The following is an 18,585-nucleotide window of genomic DNA, read 5'->3' on the forward strand; positions in this document are numbered from 1 at the left end:
TCGAGAGTGGTAAGGGAAAGAGAGGTGCGGCAGTGTGCAACAATGTGCAACAATGTGCGTCAGTTTGAAAAATAGATGGTGTAAACCTGGTCACATCACTATTAAAGAGCATATCTGCTGTAAGGAAATTGAACTGTTAGCTACTAGCATAAGGAATTTTATAAGCAATAGCTGCCTATGAAAGAAAGAATGAAAGATGTCTCACCCAAAAGACTTTAGGGACTACAGACCAGTAGCACTAATCATGAATCTGATGAAGACGTTGGAGACGCTAACTAATCATTTGTCTACCAGCCTGGCATTGGAGTGGAAGATGCTGTCATCTTCTTCCTTAATATTGCTTTTTTTTTTTAAAACCTGGAAAGGGCTAGGAGCACAGTAAGGGTCATGTGTTTTTACTTCTCTAGTACTTTTAACACAATCCAACCTGCACATCTGAGGGTGTCAATGAACCCGGGTGAGTGGATGGGAGGACCCAAATGCAGGATGCACCAGAAGATCAGAATCAGGAGAGGAGGATTTAGCACAGGCAGGAAATATTTAATGTCCGAATACTTCTGAACCAGAGAGTATGCTTGAGTGGCATGCTGGGGTGGGAGACATGCAAGGTCGGGTAAGTGTGTAAGACTCCAGGGAGCTTAAAATGTACTGCAACGGGGTTTATTACTTTGGAAATAAGGAACGGACCAATGAAACTAGGGGCAAGCTTCTTGCATATGGCCTTGAGGGGTAGGTCACAAGACCGTCTGGCCGATCCAATATTGAGGGGCGGTCGGCGTTTGCGATTGGCCCAACGCTTGTAACTCCAGGATGATTTTAGGAGGGCTGCCCAGGCCATCTTCCACCCGCACCGACAATGCTTAAACTGGGCCAGGACAGATGGAACGGTAGTCTCGGGTTCTTGGGTAGAGAACAGAGGGGGCTGGTAGCCGAACACAACCTGAAAGGGCAAGAGGCATGTGATCTGCTAATATCTCTTGGTTAGATCCACTGTTAAATAAAAGCATGCTGCGCCTAGCTGATTGAGCAGCTCATCAATGTGAGGCATTGGATACGAGTAAAATTTAGACACTGCATTGACTTTTTCATAGTCCGCACAGAACCGGACTGACCTGTCGCTATTGGGCATAAACACCACCAGGTCACCCCCATTTATTGTAAAACTCCTCGATTATTCCCATGTCAAGCATAGCCTTGAGTTCATCTCGAAGATAATTTTTTTTTTTTATGGGCTACTGCGCACCACAATACCTGGGGATGTCTCAATATTGTGCTCTTTGATGTTTGTTTTTCCAAGTAGGGGCGAAAACACATCAACAAACTCTTTTTGCAACCTCCCCACCTGTGATGTGGTCTCCACAGGGGACCGGGGTTAATTCTGGCACAGATTTTGACCTTACTTCCGGTCCCAGCTCCACCTTCTCAGAAACCACCATCGCTAGAGACATGGGCAACGCCCCCCTCCATGGTTTTAGGAGGTAGAGGTGGTACACTAATATCCCCAACTCACCGTGTAAACTTAAACGGTCCTTGCCTCTTCTCAAGAAGTTTAAAGCTTGATGTGGGTAGTAAAACAAGGACTTTATCTCCTGGTGAATATTCCTGCAGCTGCACGTCCCGTTGCCATCCTGGCATCCTGCCATCCTGGCATCCTGGCAATTATATTGCCAGGATTGGCATTCTTGAGCCTTTAGCAAATTCCTCAGTGTCAGTTGGCCTAAAGTGTGGAGTTTTTACTCTCAGGTCAAGGACATACTGAATTGTTTTTTGCTGGCAGAGGGTCTGTCCTTCAATTTTCACGAATGACATCAAGCACTCTGCATAGCTTGTGGCCATATGATAGCTCAAAAGGTGAAAACCCCGCGGAAGCTTGCAATGCGAATAATTGGAGTTTGAGCCACCTATCCCAGTTTGATGTATCTCCTTGCACGTTCTTCCGAATCATATTTTTGAGGCTTCAATTAAATTGCTCCACTAAGTCATCGGCCTGTCGATGCTAGACTCTAGTACGGATTGATTTAATCCCCAATAATCCATAAAGTTGGCATAGTGTTCGTGACATGAAGGCCGTGGCTTGATCAGTCACAATCTCTTTCTGAAATCTGACAAGGATGTGGAAGAGGGCCTTTCCGCAACAAGGGGGGACCTTTTATTTAAAGGTAATGTTTGAAAGGCGCTTTTGGGATGGCTGGTGGGTTCAACAGTTGACGAGACACACCTTCTAGGCACATCTCTGCCAATGCCCGGCCAATAAAACAGGGTCACTAGGCGGTCCAAGGACCATCAACTGGGTTGTTTCTTCCCTGGTTTAAGTGTCCTGTGCCACTCGGTACAGCTTATCTTTAATGATTGCGAAGTATGGGTAGGAAAGCACAATGTCTGGCTGGATTTGCTGACCATCAATTACGCTCACTTGGTCGAAGGTATGACAGAGGGTTTCGTGTTGTGTCTGCTCTAGTGAAAAAATCCCAAAGCGGATTTCCCCAAGAGAGAGGGGTGGGTGGAGCCCTCCTCCCTCCATTTACATTTACATTTGTGGCATTTAGCAGACGCCCTCATCCAGAGCGATGTACAAAAGTGCTTTGAGTCTCTAGTAATGAAAAAATCTACACTGGTACGCCAAATTAGAAACTTAATATAAATATAACCCTAAAATTCTACAAACTTGGAAAGTGCTAATTTACAGAGACACATTAGCAACATGTGGAAAGAAGAACAGTTTATTGTCCATAGTTACCCCAAGGTTACGAGCAGTGGCTGAAGGGGAGAGCAGAGAGTCATGAAGTGTTATTTGGAGATGAATCTACTGGGATGACCAGCAGTTCTGTTTTGCTGGGGTTGAGTTTTAGTTGGTGAGCATTCATCCATGAAGCCATCCAAGCATGCCGAGATCTGAGCAGAAGCTGTGGTATCTGATGGAGGGAAAGAAAAGATTAGTTGAGTGTCATCTGCATAGCAGTGATAAGAAAACCCATGTGAGGATATGACTTCACCAATGGAGTGGGTATAGAGGGAGAAAAGGAGGGGGCCAAGTACCGAGCCTTGTGGGACACCAGTGGAGAGTCTTGATGTGGATCCCCTCTATGTTACCTGGTATGAACGACCTTCCAGGTAGAAAGCAAACCATTCCCATGCTGTTCCGCAGATACCGAGGCTCTTGAGGGTTTACAAAAGTGTATTGTGGTTGACTGTGTCAAATGCTGCTAAAAGGTCCAGAAAGATAAGTACAGATGACAGCTTGACTGACCGAGCAGCATGCAGTTTCTAATAAACAACCAAAAGAGCCGTCTCTCTGGAATGTGCTGCTTTGAACCCAGACTGGTTTGGATCATGGAGGTTGTTCTGTGAGAGATAGACCGACAGTTGGTTAAAAACTGTGTGTTCCAGAGATTTAGAAAGAAAGGAGAGAAGTGTTACCGGTCTGTAGTTGTTGATGTCTGGTGGATCCAGAGCAAGTTTTTTTAAGATGGGAATGACCCTTGCTTGCTTGAAGGTAGTTGGTACATAGCCAGATGTTAATGACCCGTTGATGATTGTGGAGATAAAGGGCAGGAGATCTTGTGTGATGATCTGAAGCGTAGTTGAAGGGATTGGATCCAGAGGACAGGTGGTGGGATTGCAAGATTGGATGACTTGCAGTATCTCATTTCTGTTAAGGTTGAGAAGCTGGACAGAGACGTAATGGATTCCTGACTGTGTTGTGTAGTCATTGTTGGGGAGGAAGTGAAGGTCTGGCAGATTTTCTTAATCTTCTCATCATAGAAGGAGGCAAAGTATTTAGTAGTCAGGGAGGATGGAGCAGGTGTAGCAGGGAGGTTGAGTAGTGAAGAGAAGATGTTGCGAAGCTTACGAGGATCTTGTGCAGAGGCCTCAAGCCTTTACTTGTAGAAGGGTGTTTTGGCAGAAGTCACCTCCAAAGAAAATTTGGTCAGGAGTGTGCGGTAAGATGCGAGGTCTACATCGAGATTTTTTCCACTTCCTTTCTGCAGATCTGAGCTCTCGTAGATTGCTATGCAAAACTCCATGGTCCATGGTTGAGGAAAGAGATGAGAGGAAGGAGTCAGTAGCAACATACAAGGGTAGAGAGGAAAAGGAGTCTGTTGGATACTGAGCTGACGTTGACAGCCCAGGCTCTGCCTCTCCAACAAACATAGCACTCATTCTACACCACTTAGCCTTGTAGCAGTACAACAGACGAAAAAAAGGTGGGACAATTAGTTCCCAGAATTAGTTAATAAGTAATGTTTTTCTCCCCCCTGAATTGCACTGTGGTGCCACTAGTGGATATTTGTGGATATCCCCGTGCACACATTTCACCTTCTCCCAGCATGCAGTATTCAAAACTTTACACCGAACCAAACTTTGATGGATTGCAGTCTGTTCACAACTTGAATCCACCAAAGCCTGGTGTGTACCCCCTTGGATGCCAAAATCCCAGATTTTGGCACTGGTTTAGGGGAGCTAGTGGTTCAGGGGGGAAAAAAACAGTGGGACAGCGACCAGTTTGACAGAACCAGATTCTTTATTCGATTTCTGCACTTTCTCCCACAGATGCGCACACACACACACACACACACACACACACACACACACGCACACACACACACACACAGATCTTTCTGTGTCTTCCACTAGGCACCCTTTTGTCACTCCTCTTATGCTTTTCCCCCGCTCACTAAAACCAAGAACACAGATTAGACTAATTCCCAACAGGTTTGTGATTCTTAATGCAGAGCTAAGATATAGGGCAGAGCAAAGACACAAACCAACAAAACAAAAAAACAGTCACCAGTTTAAACCAGAACTAAGAGAGGCAGAGCAGTACAGGGGTTAGGGTCAGGATTCATTTTGTTTTGTTGCATCAGATGTTGTCCATGCTCTAAAATAATGTGTGTCAAAATTGGACACGGGCCATCACAGGTGGGGTGACGTCACAACAAGGAAACGCACATGGAGTGAAGCCAGTGCCAGCTTCTGTAAAAGAGAAGGAAGCGCTACAGGGACACTGGCAGTGTGGCATAGAGACATAGCCTATGAGTCTAGGGTTACATATGTAACCTAGAGACATTCCCTTTCAGGAACTTCAGCTGCATCACAACGCTTTGGGAACGAGTGTCCAATCACGCCAGACTGACCAGTCCCTGACTAGTGTGTATGAGCACAGCTAGGTCGAAGGACAGAGGGGCCAGAAGTACTGAGGTACAGGTTGTAGAACCGGACAAAGACCAGCGGGGTGGACTAGCCTGCAGCGTTGCAGATGTCTTGGAGAGGTACTCCAGAGGACCAAGCCTTAGAGGCTCTCATCGGAGGGCTGTAGCAGATAAGCAGTTGGTCACACTTCCTCCAAGGACCAATCCTGTAGACTAAAATGTCCAGTGCTCGCACTGGGCACAGCCAGTCAGTTTCTCCTGGTCTGGGCCCTGAAACGAAGGAGGGTAGAATGCCTGTAACCTCACAGGTTGTGGGACAAACGAGGGCACCTTGGGGATGTAACTCATTCTAGGGTACAGAAAGGCACTGGCCATACCTGGAGTAAACTCCAGAAAGGAAGGGGCCACAGAAAGGGCCTGCAGATCTCTGACTTTCTTAAGAGAGCAAATGGCCAATTAGAGCGCTGTCTTAAAAGAGAGGTGGCTTGAAGAGGGGCTCAGACAGAGCCTCCAACTGATGGCCCAGGCACTCTAGTTTGCATCTTCATGAGATGGCCCAGAGACTGCCACGCCACACATAGACTTTTAGGGTGGACGGAGCCAAACCATTTGCGAACTTTCCCTGGAGGAATTCCAGCACTAAACCAACTGGGCAGTGGACTGGATCCAAATGGTGGTGCTTATATGCACCTACTTGTTGAGAGAGCTCTGGAGTGGAGAATGGTCTCCACCACATCTGTGGAGAGACCATAACCTTGGAACTCCATAACTCAGGTCCGCAAACCATGTTTTGCTACAGAGCCTGTGAGCGAGTGCTGGACCGAGCAGGTGAGGTTGGAGAAAGGGACGAGCCTATCTCGAAAACCCTCTCCGATGTCCATTTGCAAGTCCCAGGAACTGGCGCACCGCTTCACCTCAGTGAGATCAGGGCCAAAACCGTGAGAAGCGCAAGCACTCTCAGAGGAAAGTGCCACTCGGGAGCGAAGCGATCGCATTGACATGTGAACACTGCAATTTTGGTAGGACACTGTTTATCGCTGTTTTCTCTATTTGTGGATAATAGCTCTCTTCATGGTTTGCTGTAGTCCCAAAGCATTAGAAATGGCATCCGAGGGAACTCCAGGAGTGTAGCATCATACTGTTTGCGGAGCCATGACTAACCAAGCTAACACCGAATATGACCATGGCTCTGGACGGATTTTAACTACTGTACGCAGACACAACAATCGAGAGTGGTAAGGGAAAGAGAGGTGCGGCAGTGTGCAACAATGTGCAACAATGTGCGTCAGTTTGAAAAATAGATGGTGTAAACCTGGTCACATCACTATTAAAGAGCATATCTGCTGTAAGGAAATTGAACTGTTAGCTACTAGCATAAGGAATTTTATAAGCAATAGCTGCCTATGAAAGAAAGAATGAAAGATGTCTCACCCAAAAGACTTTAGGGACTACAGACCAGTAGCACTAATCATGAATCTGATGAAGACGTTGGAGACGCTAACTAATCATTTGTCTACCAGCCTGGCATTGGAGTGGAAGATGCTGTCATCTTCTTCCTTAATATTGCTTTTTTTTTTTAAAACCTGGAAAGGGCTAGGAGCACAGTAAGGGTCATGTGTTTTTACTTCTCTAGTACTTTTAACACAATCCAACCTGCACATCTGAGGGTGTCAATGAACCCGGGTGAGTGGATGGGAGGACCCAAATGCAGGATGCACCAGAAGATCAGAATCAGGAGAGGAGGATTTAGCACAGGCAGGAAATATTTAATGTCCGAATACTTCTGAACCAGAGAGTATGCTTGAGTGGCATGCTGGGGTGGGAGACATGCAAGGTCGGGTAAGTGTGTAAGACTCCAGGGAGCTTAAAATGTACTGCAACGGGGTTTATTACTTTGGAAATAAGGAACGGACCAATGAAACTAGGGGCAAGCTTCTTGCATATGGCCTTGAGGGGTAGGTCACAAGACCGTCTGGCCGATCCAATATTGAGGGGCGGTCGGCGTTTGCGATTGGCCCAACGCTTGTAACTCCAGGATGATTTTAGGAGGGCTGCCCAGGCCATCTTCCACCCGCACCGACAATGCTTAAACTGGGCCAGGACAGATGGAACGGTAGTCTCGGGTTCTTGGGTAGAGAACAGAGGGGGCTGGTAGCCGAACACAACCTGAAAGGGCAAGAGGCATGTGATCTGCTAATATCTCTTGGTTAGATCCACTGTTAAATAAAAGCATGCTGCGCCTAGCTGATTGAGCAGCTCATCAATGTGAGGCATTGGATACGAGTAAAATTTAGACACTGCATTGACTTTTTCATAGTCCGCACAGAACCGGACTGACCTGTCGCTATTGGGCATAAACACCACCAGGTCACCCCCATTTATTGTAAAACTCCTCGATTATTCCCATGTCAAGCATAGCCTTGAGTTCATCTCGAAGATAATTTTTTTTTTTTATGGGCTACTGCGCACCACAATACCTGGGGATGTCTCAATATTGTGCTCTTTGATGTTTGTTTTTCCAAGTAGGGGCGAAAACACATCAACAAACTCTTTTTGCAACCTCCCCACCTGTGATGTGGTCTCCACAGGGGACCGGGGTTAATTCTGGCACAGATTTTGACCTTACTTCCGGTCCCAGCTCCACCTTCTCAGAAACCACCATCGCTAGAGACATGGGCAACGCCCCCCTCCATGGTTTTAGGAGGTAGAGGTGGTACACTAATATCCCCAACTCACCGTGTAAACTTAAACGGTCCTTGCCTCTTCTCAAGAAGTTTAAAGCTTGATGTGGGTAGTAAAACAAGGACTTTATCTCCTGGTGAATATTCCTGCAGCTGCACGTCCCGTTGCCATCCTGGCATCCTGCCATCCTGGCATCCTGGCAATTATATTGCCAGGATTGGCATTCTTGAGCCTTTAGCAAATTCCTCAGTGTCAGTTGGCCTAAAGTGTGGAGTTTTTACTCTCAGGTCAAGGACATACTGAATTGTTTTTTGCTGGCAGAGGGTCTGTCCTTCAATTTTCACGAATGACATCAAGCACTCTGCATAGCTTGTGGCCATATGATAGCTCAAAAGGTGAAAACCCCGCGGAAGCTTGCAATGCGAATAATTGGAGTTTGAGCCACCTATCCCAGTTTGATGTATCTCCTTGCACGTTCTTCCGAATCATATTTTTGAGGCTTCAATTAAATTGCTCCACTAAGTCATCGGCCTGTCGATGCTAGACTCTAGTACGGATTGATTTAATCCCCAATAATCCATAAAGTTGGCATAGTGTTCGTGACATGAAGGCCGTGGCTTGATCAGTCACAATCTCTTTCTGAAATCTGACAAGGATGTGGAAGAGGGCCTTTCCGCAACAAGGGGGGACCTTTTATTTAAAGGTAATGTTTGAAAGGCGCTTTTGGGATGGCTGGTGGGTTCAACAGTTGACGAGACACACCTTCTAGGCACATCTCTGCCAATGCCCGGCCAATAAAACAGGGTCACTAGGCGGTCCAAGGACCATCAACTGGGTTGTTTCTTCCCTGGTTTAAGTGTCCTGTGCCACTCGGTACAGCTTATCTTTAATGATTGCGAAGTATGGGTAGGAAAGCACAATGTCTGGCTGGATTTGCTGACCATCAATTACGCTCACTTGGTCGAAGGTATGACAGAGGGTTTCGTGTTGTGTCTGCTCTAGTGAAAAAATCCCAAAGCGGATTTCCCCAAGAGAGAGGGGTGGGTGGAGCCCTCCTCCCTCCATTTACATTTACATTTGTGGCATTTAGCAGACGCCCTCATCCAGAGCGATGTACAAAAGTGCTTTGAGTCTCTAGTAATGAAAAAATCTACACTGGTACGCCAAATTAGAAACTTAATATAAATATAACCCTAAAATTCTACAAACTTGGAAAGTGCTAATTTACAGAGACACATTAGCAACATGTGGAAAGAAGAACAGTTTATTGTCCATAGTTACCCCAAGGTTACGAGCAGTGGCTGAAGGGGAGAGCAGAGAGTCATGAAGTGTTATTTGGAGATGAATCTACTGGGATGACCAGCAGTTCTGTTTTGCTGGGGTTGAGTTTTAGTTGGTGAGCATTCATCCATGAAGCCATCCAAGCATGCCGAGATCTGAGCAGAAGCTGTGGTATCTGATGGAGGGAAAGAAAAGATTAGTTGAGTGTCATCTGCATAGCAGTGATAAGAAAACCCATGTGAGGATATGACTTCACCAATGGAGTGGGTATAGAGGGAGAAAAGGAGGGGGCCAAGTACCGAGCCTTGTGGGACACCAGTGGAGAGTCTTGATGTGGATCCCCTCTATGTTACCTGGTATGAACGACCTTCCAGGTAGAAAGCAAACCATTCCCATGCTGTTCCGCAGATACCGAGGCTCTTGAGGGTTTACAAAAGTGTATTGTGGTTGACTGTGTCAAATGCTGCTAAAAGGTCCAGAAAGATAAGTACAGATGACAGCTTGACTGACCGAGCAGCATGCAGTTTCTAATAAACAACCAAAAGAGCCGTCTCTCTGGAATGTGCTGCTTTGAACCCAGACTGGTTTGGATCATGGAGGTTGTTCTGTGAGAGATAGACCGACAGTTGGTTAAAAACTGTGTGTTCCAGAGATTTAGAAAGAAAGGAGAGAAGTGTTACCGGTCTGTAGTTGTTGATGTCTGGTGGATCCAGAGCAAGTTTTTTTAAGATGGGAATGACCCTTGCTTGCTTGAAGGTAGTTGGTACATAGCCAGATGTTAATGACCCGTTGATGATTGTGGAGATAAAGGGCAGGAGATCTTGTGTGATGATCTGAAGCGTAGTTGAAGGGATTGGATCCAGAGGACAGGTGGTGGGATTGCAAGATTGGATGACTTGCAGTATCTCATTTCTGTTAAGGTTGAGAAGCTGGACAGAGACGTAATGGATTCCTGACTGTGTTGTGTAGTCATTGTTGGGGAGGAAGTGAAGGTCTGGCAGATTTTCTTAATCTTCTCATCATAGAAGGAGGCAAAGTAATTAGTAGTCAGGGAGGATGGAGCAGGTGTAGCAGGGAGGTTGAGTAGTGAAGAGAAGATGTTGCGAAGCTTACGAGGATCTTGTGCAGAGGCCTCAAGCCTTTACTTGTAGAAGGGTGTTTTGGCAGAAGTCACCTCCAAAGAAAATTTGGTCAGGAGTGTGCGGTAAGATGCGAGGTCTACATCGAGATTTTTTCCACTTCCTTTCTGCAGATCTGAGCTCTCGTAGATTGCTATGCAAAACTCCATGGTCCATGGTTGAGGAAAGAGATGAGAGGAAGGAGTCAGTAGCAACATACAAGGGTAGAGAGGAAAAGGAGTCTGTTGGATACTGAGCTGACGTTGACAGCCCAGGCTCTGCCTCTCCAACAAACATAGCACTCATTCTACACCACTTAGCCTTGTAGCAGTACAACAGACGAAAAAAAGGTGGGACAATTAGTTCCCAGAATTAGTTAATAAGTAATGTTTTTCTCCCCCCTGAATTGCACTGTGGTGCCACTAGTGGATATTTGTGGATATCCCCGTGCACACATTTCACCTTCTCCCAGCATGCAGTATTCAAAACTTTACACCGAACCAAACTTTGATGGATTGCAGTCTGTTCACAACTTGAATCCACCAAAGCCTGGTGTGTACCCCCTTGGATGCCAAAATCCCAGATTTTGGCACTGGTTTAGGGGAGCTAGTGGTTCAGGGGGGAAAAAAACAGTGGGACAGCGACCAGTTTGACAGAACCAGATTCTTTATTCGATTTCTGCACTTTCTCCCACAGATGCGCACACACACACACACACACACACACACACACACACGCACACACACACACACACAGATCTTTCTGTGTCTTCCACTAGGCACCCTTTTGTCACTCCTCTTATGCTTTTCCCCCGCTCACTAAAACCAAGAACACAGATTAGACTAATTCCCAACAGGTTTGTGATTCTTAATGCAGAGCTAAGATATAGGGCAGAGCAAAGACACAAACCAACAAAACAAAAAAACAGTCACCAGTTTAAACCAGAACTAAGAGAGGCAGAGCAGTACAGGGGTTAGGGTCAGGATTCATTTTGTTTTGTTGCATCAGATGTTGTCCATGCTCTAAAATAATGTGTGTCAAAATTGGACACGGGCCATCACAGGTGGGGTGACGTCACAACAAGGAAACGCACATGGAGTGAAGCCAGTGCCAGCTTCTGTAAAAGAGAAGGAAGCGCTACAGGGACACTGGCAGTGTGGCATAGAGACATAGCCTATGAGTCTAGGGTTACATATGTAACCTAGAGACATTCCCTTTCAGGAACTTCAGCTGCATCACAACGCTTTGGGAACGAGTGTCCAATCACGCCAGACTGACCAGTCCCTGACTAGTGTGTATGAGCACAGCTAGGTCGAAGGACAGAGGGGCCAGAAGTACTGAGGTACAGGTTGTAGAACCGGACAAAGACCAGCGGGGTGGACTAGCCTGCAGCGTTGCAGATGTCTTGGAGAGGTACTCCAGAGGACCAAGCCTTAGAGGCTCTCATCGGAGGGCTGTAGCAGATAAGCAGTTGGTCACACTTCCTCCAAGGACCAATCCTGTAGACTAAAATGTCCAGTGCTCGCACTGGGCACAGCCAGTCAGTTTCTCCTGGTCTGGGCCCTGAAACGAAGGAGGGTAGAATGCCTGTAACCTCACAGGTTGTGGGACAAACGAGGGCACCTTGGGGATGTAACTCATTCTAGGGTACAGAAAGGCACTGGCCATACCTGGAGTAAACTCCAGAAAGGAAGGGGCCACAGAAAGGGCCTGCAGATCTCTGACTTTCTTAAGAGAGCAAATGGCCAATTAGAGCGCTGTCTTAAAAGAGAGGTGGCTTGAAGAGGGGCTCAGACAGAGCCTCCAACTGATGGCCCAGGCACTCTAGTTTGCATCTTCATGAGATGGCCCAGAGACTGCCACGCCACACATAGACTTTTAGGGTGGACGGAGCCAAACCATTTGCGAACTTTCCCTGGAGGAATTCCAGCACTAAACCAACTGGGCAGTGGACTGGATCCAAATGGTGGTGCTTATATGCACCTACTTGTTGAGAGAGCTCTGGAGTGGAGAATGGTCTCCACCACATCTGTGGAGAGACCATAACCTTGGAACTCCATAACTCAGGTCCGCAAACCATGTTTTGCTACAGAGCCTGTGAGCGAGTGCTGGACCGAGCAGGTGAGGTTGGAGAAAGGGACGAGCCTATCTCGAAAACCCTCTCCGATGTCCATTTGCAAGTCCCAGGAACTGGCGCACCGCTTCACCTCAGTGAGATCAGGGCCAAAACCGTGAGAAGCGCAAGCACTCTCAGAGGAAAGTGCCACTCGGGAGCGAAGCGATCGCATTGACATGTGAACACTGCAATTTTGGTAGGACACTGTTTATCGCTGTTTTCTCTATTTGTGGATAATAGCTCTCTTCATGGTTTGCTGTAGTCCCAAAGCATTAGAAATGGCATCCGAGGGAACTCCAGGAGTGTAGCATCATACTGTTTGCGGAGCCATGACTAACCAAGCTAACACCGAATATGACCATGGCTCTGGACGGATTTTAACTACTGTACGCAGACAAAACAATCGAGAGTGGTAAGGGAAAGAGAGGTGCGGCAGTGTGCAACAATGTGCAACAATGTGCGTCAGTTTGAAAAATAGATGGTGTAAACCTGGTCACATCACTATTAAAGAGCATATCTGCTGTAAGGAAATTGAACTGTTAGCTACTAGCATAAGGAATTTTATAAGCAATAGCTGCCTATGAAAGAAAGAATGAAAGATGTCTCACCCAAAAGACTTTAGGGACTACAGACCAGTAGCACTAATCATGAATCTGATGAAGACGTTGGAGACGCTAACTAATCATTTGTCTACCAGCCTGGCATTGGAGTGGAAGATGCTGTCATCTTCTTCCTTAATATTGCTTTTTTTTTTTAAAACCTGGAAAGGGCTAGGAGCACAGTAAGGGTCATGTGTTTTTACTTCTCTAGTACTTTTAACACAATCCAACCTGCACATCTGAGGGTGTCAATGAACCCGGGTGAGACTGGGGCTGAGGTGAAGAGACTCTTCAGTTTGGTAAAGGCCCGTTCAGCCTCTGGGTTCCAGTTAAAGGCCTCACACAGGTGAGTGAGTAAAGGTGGGCCACGACGGAGCTGTAGCCGACTTCCACTCATCCCCCTCCCGGATACGGACAAGGTGGTAGGCGTTACGGAGGTCCAGTTTGGTAAAGATGATAGAGCCCTGAAGAGAGTCGAAAGCGGAAAACTTCTTGACAGTTATGGCATTTAGGCCCCGATAGTCGATTCAGGGATGGAGGCTCTCGTCCTTTTTTTCCACAAAGAAAAACCAAGTACCTGCTGGAGATGAGGACGGGCGGATAATGCCGGCAGCCAGCGAGTCCTGAATGTATTGGGTCATGGCCGCCTGCTCGGGTGCTGAAAGATGGTAAAGCCGGCCACGGGGTGGCATAGTTCCTGGCAGGAGCTCAATGGCGCAATCGTAAGGCCGGTGCGGGGGCAAGGAAGATGCTCGAGTCTTGCTAAACACTTCCCCGGGGTCGTGGTAGACAGAAGGAACTGAACTGAGGTTGGCGGGAATCTCCGGGGAGCACGAGACTGGCCTAGGGGAAGATGGAGTGAGGCAGTGAGATTAGCAATAGGTTCCCCAATCAAGAACCCGACCGCTGGACCAATCTAGGTGGGGGTTATGCTTGCGGAGCCAGGGGAAACCAAGCATGAACGGGGCGTGAGGAGAATAAATGACCAAGAAGGTGAGCCACTCCCGGTGTCACTCTCCAAGGGTGACCAGAAGAGGCTTAGTATGGTAAGTGGCCCTGTCTAGGTGGTGCCCATCCAGGGCCCGGACCTGGAGAGTCTCCGGTAATGGCTCCGTCTCCAGGCTCAGCTGACAGGCAAGGTCTAGATCCATGGATTCAACGTCTGCCCCAGAGTCCACAGAGGCCGCCAGCGAAAAGTCCTGAGTACTGGACCAGATACGGATCTTGACTATGGGCTGGAAGGGACTGGTAGGGTGCGGCTCGCCATGGCCCCCTTCGTCATCGACGAGCCCGCCCTTTTGCCAGACACGAAGCAACCATATGCCGGGCCTCGCCACAATAGAGACAGAGTCCGCAGAGTACTGCAGAGTACTGCAGCGTACTCAGCCACTGAATGCTCACCCTGCGATAAAGAAAACAGAAAGCGTGCAGCATCCTGTCGAGGAGTGGCCGAACCGAAAACCTTGCAAAGTTTTTCAGAGAAGGCACTGAAGGTAGAGCAATGCAAGGACTGATTTTCCCACTCGGCAGTAGCCCACCGCAAAGCTCGTCCAGAGAGCAAGGTGATAACATAAGCCACCTTAGTCTGCTCAGTGGAAAAATAGAATGGTTGGATACTAAAAATCAGGCGACACTGTGCCAGGATGGACCGCCAAAGTTCGGGTTCCCCCAAGAAGCGAGCCGGGGGAACGAGGTGTGGCTCCCTAGGAGCAAAAACGCAAGGTGTGGGCTGGACTTGTGGAGGCAATGGTGGGGCCGGCAGCTGAGGAGCGCGACTGGCGGTGGGTATGGTGCGGCGGCCCCCGGAAGGGTTTCTAGGTGTTGAATGAGCTGCTGAAGACCCGAAGTAATATCCTGGAGCTAATGCTCATTTGTGGCGGAGACCTGGACCAGAGCATTAAGGGTGGTCTGGAGATCGGTAGCATCCGTGGGATCCATAGCTGGCCAGATTCTTCTGTCAACGAACCCGGGTGAATAGGTGAGTGGATGGGAGGACCCAAATGCAGGATGCACCAGAAGATCAGAATCGGGAGAGGAGGGTTTAGCACAGGCAGGAAATATTTAATGTCCGAATACTTCTGAACAAAAACAGTCACAACTAAATTTAATTGAGGTGGATGAAAGGAGGGTAGTAGCTAATATTTCATCATGGGTGGAGAACAACTCTTATCCCTTGTATAAAACTGTTCCCTCAGTGATAGACTGAAGTGTATGAAGGAGCGATACAGAAGGTTTTTTTCTACCGGCTGCTATAAGACTTTGCAATCAGTGCTGCTCCCAGTGAACCTGTCACCATAATGCACATTGTTATTACTGTATATTCAAGTCAAGTCAAGTCAAGTTTATTTGTATAGCGCTTTTCACAACAGACATTGTCTCAAAGCAGCTTTACAGAAAACAACAGTGAAGGTGAATGGTGTGCGTTTGTCCCTGATGAGCAAGCCGTGGCGACAGTGGCAAGGAAAAACTCCCTTAGATGATATGAGGAAGAAACCTTGAGAGGAACCAGACTCAAAGGGGAACCCATCCTCATATGGGTGACATCAAAAGTTTGGTCATAAATCTTTCAACAATACAGAACAATTTGTGATCATCATAGATCCAGCATCAGCTTCTCCATGCCAGGGCCTTTAAACACTCGGCATCTACTTCTCCATGATCATCCATAGGTCCATAATCTTCACGAGGTGGGACGTGACTGGAGCTGGCCAAACCTCAGGAAGCCTCGGGATGGGGAGAGAAAGAGAAGCAGTGGAGAGGAATTAGCGTAGCTGCTGTTCATGATATTAACAGCACAAGTTGATAATGTGCATGTGATCATATATTCTGGAGCACAATGTTGTGATGTGATGTGTGTGATGTGTGTTATGTGTAGGCTTTGCTAAAAAGATATGTTTTTAATCTGCACTTAAACTGGGAGAGTGTATCTGAACCCCGAACACTGTCAGGAAGACTATTCCAGAGTTTAGGAGCTAAATGTGAAAATGCTCTACCGCCTTTAGTGGACTTTGCTATTCTAGGAACTACTAGAAGCCCAGAGTTTTGAGATCTCAGGGAGCGTGACGGATTGTAGCGTGTTAAGAGACTGGATAGATACATGGGAGCCAAACCATTTAGTGCTTTAAAAGTGAGTAGCAGTAGTTTGTAGTCTATTCGAAACTTAATAGGAAGCCAATGTAGGGACGATAAGATTGGGGTTATATGATCGTATTTTCTTGACCTAGTAAGAACTCTTGCTGCTGCATTCTGAACTAACTGAAGCTTGTTTATTAATGATGCAGGACATCCACCTAGTAATGCATTACAGTAGTCTATTCTAGAGGTCATAAACGCATGGACGAGCTTCTCTGCATCAGATATAGATAACATATTTCTTAGCTTAGAAATATTTCTAAGGTGAAAGAAGGCTGTTTTTGTAACTTGAGTGATGTGATTTTTAAAAGATAAGTTGCTGTCTAAAATAACTCCCAGGTCTTTTACCGTTGAACTAGTAGTTACAGAACAACCGTCTAAATGCAGGCTGAGATGCTGGAGCTTCTGTGTACTATTTTTTGGGCCGATGAGCAAAATCTCCGTTTTATCAGGATTTAATAGCAGAAAGTTATGGGTCATCCAATCTCTTATTTCTTCAACACACTCAGTTATGCGAGCTAATTGAGCTGTATCGCCTGGTTTGGATGAAATATATAGCTGGGTATCATCAGCATAACAATGGAAGCTAATTCCATGCCTTCTAATAATATTTCCTAATGGAAGCATGTATATTGTAAAAAGCAGGGGTCCCAGAACTGACCCTTGTGGCACGCCATAATTTACTAGCATTATCCTGGATAGCTCTCCATTTAAATCTACGAAATGGTAACGATTGGACAGGTAGGATTTAAACCAGCTTAATGCCTGTCCCTGAATACCGATGTAATTCTGTAAGCGATCGAGGAGAAGATCATGATCTATAGTGTCGAACGCAGCACTAAGATCTAGTAAAACTAATAGGGAGATGTAGCCTTGGTCTGAAGCTAAAAACAGGTCGTTAGTGATTTTAACTAGAGCAGTTTCTGTGCTATGATGATATTCCAACTGTGCAATTTGTTTGAAAGTGTAACTACTGTACTCTTTATATAGTGTGTGTATATATATATATATATATATATATATATATATATATATATATATATATATATATATATATATATACATATATATATACATATATATATATATATATATATATAGTGTATATATAGTGTATATATAGAGTGTGTGTTTATATATATATATATATATATATATATATATATATATATATATATATATACAGTAAGGAAAATAAGTATTTGAACACCCTGCTATTTTGCAAGTTCTCCCACTTAGAAATCATGGAGGGGTCTAAAATTGTCATTGTAGGTGCAAGTCCACTGTGAGAGACATAATCTACAAAAAAAAATCCAGAAATCACAATATATGATTTTTAAACTATTTATTTGTATGATACAGCTGCAAATAAGTATTTGAACACCTGTCTATCAGCTAGAATTCTGACCCTCAAAGACCTGTTAGTCTGCCTTTAAAATGTCCACCTTCACTACATTTATTATCCTAAATTAGATGCACCTGTTTGAGGTCGTTAGCTGCATAAAGACACCTGTCCACCCCATACAATCAGTAAGAATCCAACTACTAACATGGCCAAGACCAAAGAGCTGTCCAAAGACACTAGAGACAAAATTGTACACCTCCACAAGGCTGGAAAGGGCTACGGGGAAATTGCCAAGCAGCTTGGTGAAAAAAGGTCCACTGTTGGAGCAATCATTAGAAAATGGAAGAAGCTAAACATGACTGTCAATCTCCCTCGGACTGGGGCTCCATGCAAGATTTTACCTCATGGGGTCTCAATGATCATAAGGAAGGTGAGATATCAGTCCAGAACTACACAGGAGGAGCTGGTCAATGACCTGAAAAGAGCTGGGACCACCGTTTCCAAGGTTACTGTTGGTAATACACTAAGACGTCATGGTTTGAAATCATGCATGGCACGGAAGGTTCCCCTGCTTAAACCAGCACATGTCCAGGCACGTCTTAAGTTTGCCAATGACCATTTGGATGATCCAAAGGAGTCATGGGAGAAAGTCATGTGGTCAGATGAGACCAAAATATAACTTTTGGGTCATAATTCCACTAAACGTGTTTGGAGGAAGAAGAATGATGAGAACCATCCCAAGAACACCATCCCTACTGTGAAGCATGGGGGTGGTAGCATCATGCTTTGGGGTGTTTTTCTGCACATGGGACAGGGCGACTGCACTGTATTAAGGAGAGGATGACCGGGGCCATGTATTGCGAGATTTTGGGAAACAACCTCCTTCCCTCAGTTAGAGCATTGAAGATGGGTCGAGGCTGGGTCCTACAACATGACAATGACCCGAAGCACACAGCCAGGATAACCAAGAAGTGGCTCTGTAAGAAGCATATCAAATTTCTGGCATGGCCTAGCCAGTCTCCAGACCTAAACCCAATAGAGAATCTTTGGAGGGAGCTCAAACTTCTTGTTTCTCAGCGACAGGCCAGAAACCTGACTGATCTAGAGAAGATCTGTGTGGAGGAGTGGGCCAAAATCCCTCCTGCAGTGTGTGCAAACCTGG

The sequence above is a fragment of the Silurus aristotelis genome (assembly GCF_946808225.1).
Source record: "Silurus aristotelis genome assembly, chromosome: 11".
Taxonomy (NCBI): Eukaryota; Metazoa; Chordata; class Actinopteri; order Siluriformes; family Siluridae; genus Silurus; species Silurus aristotelis.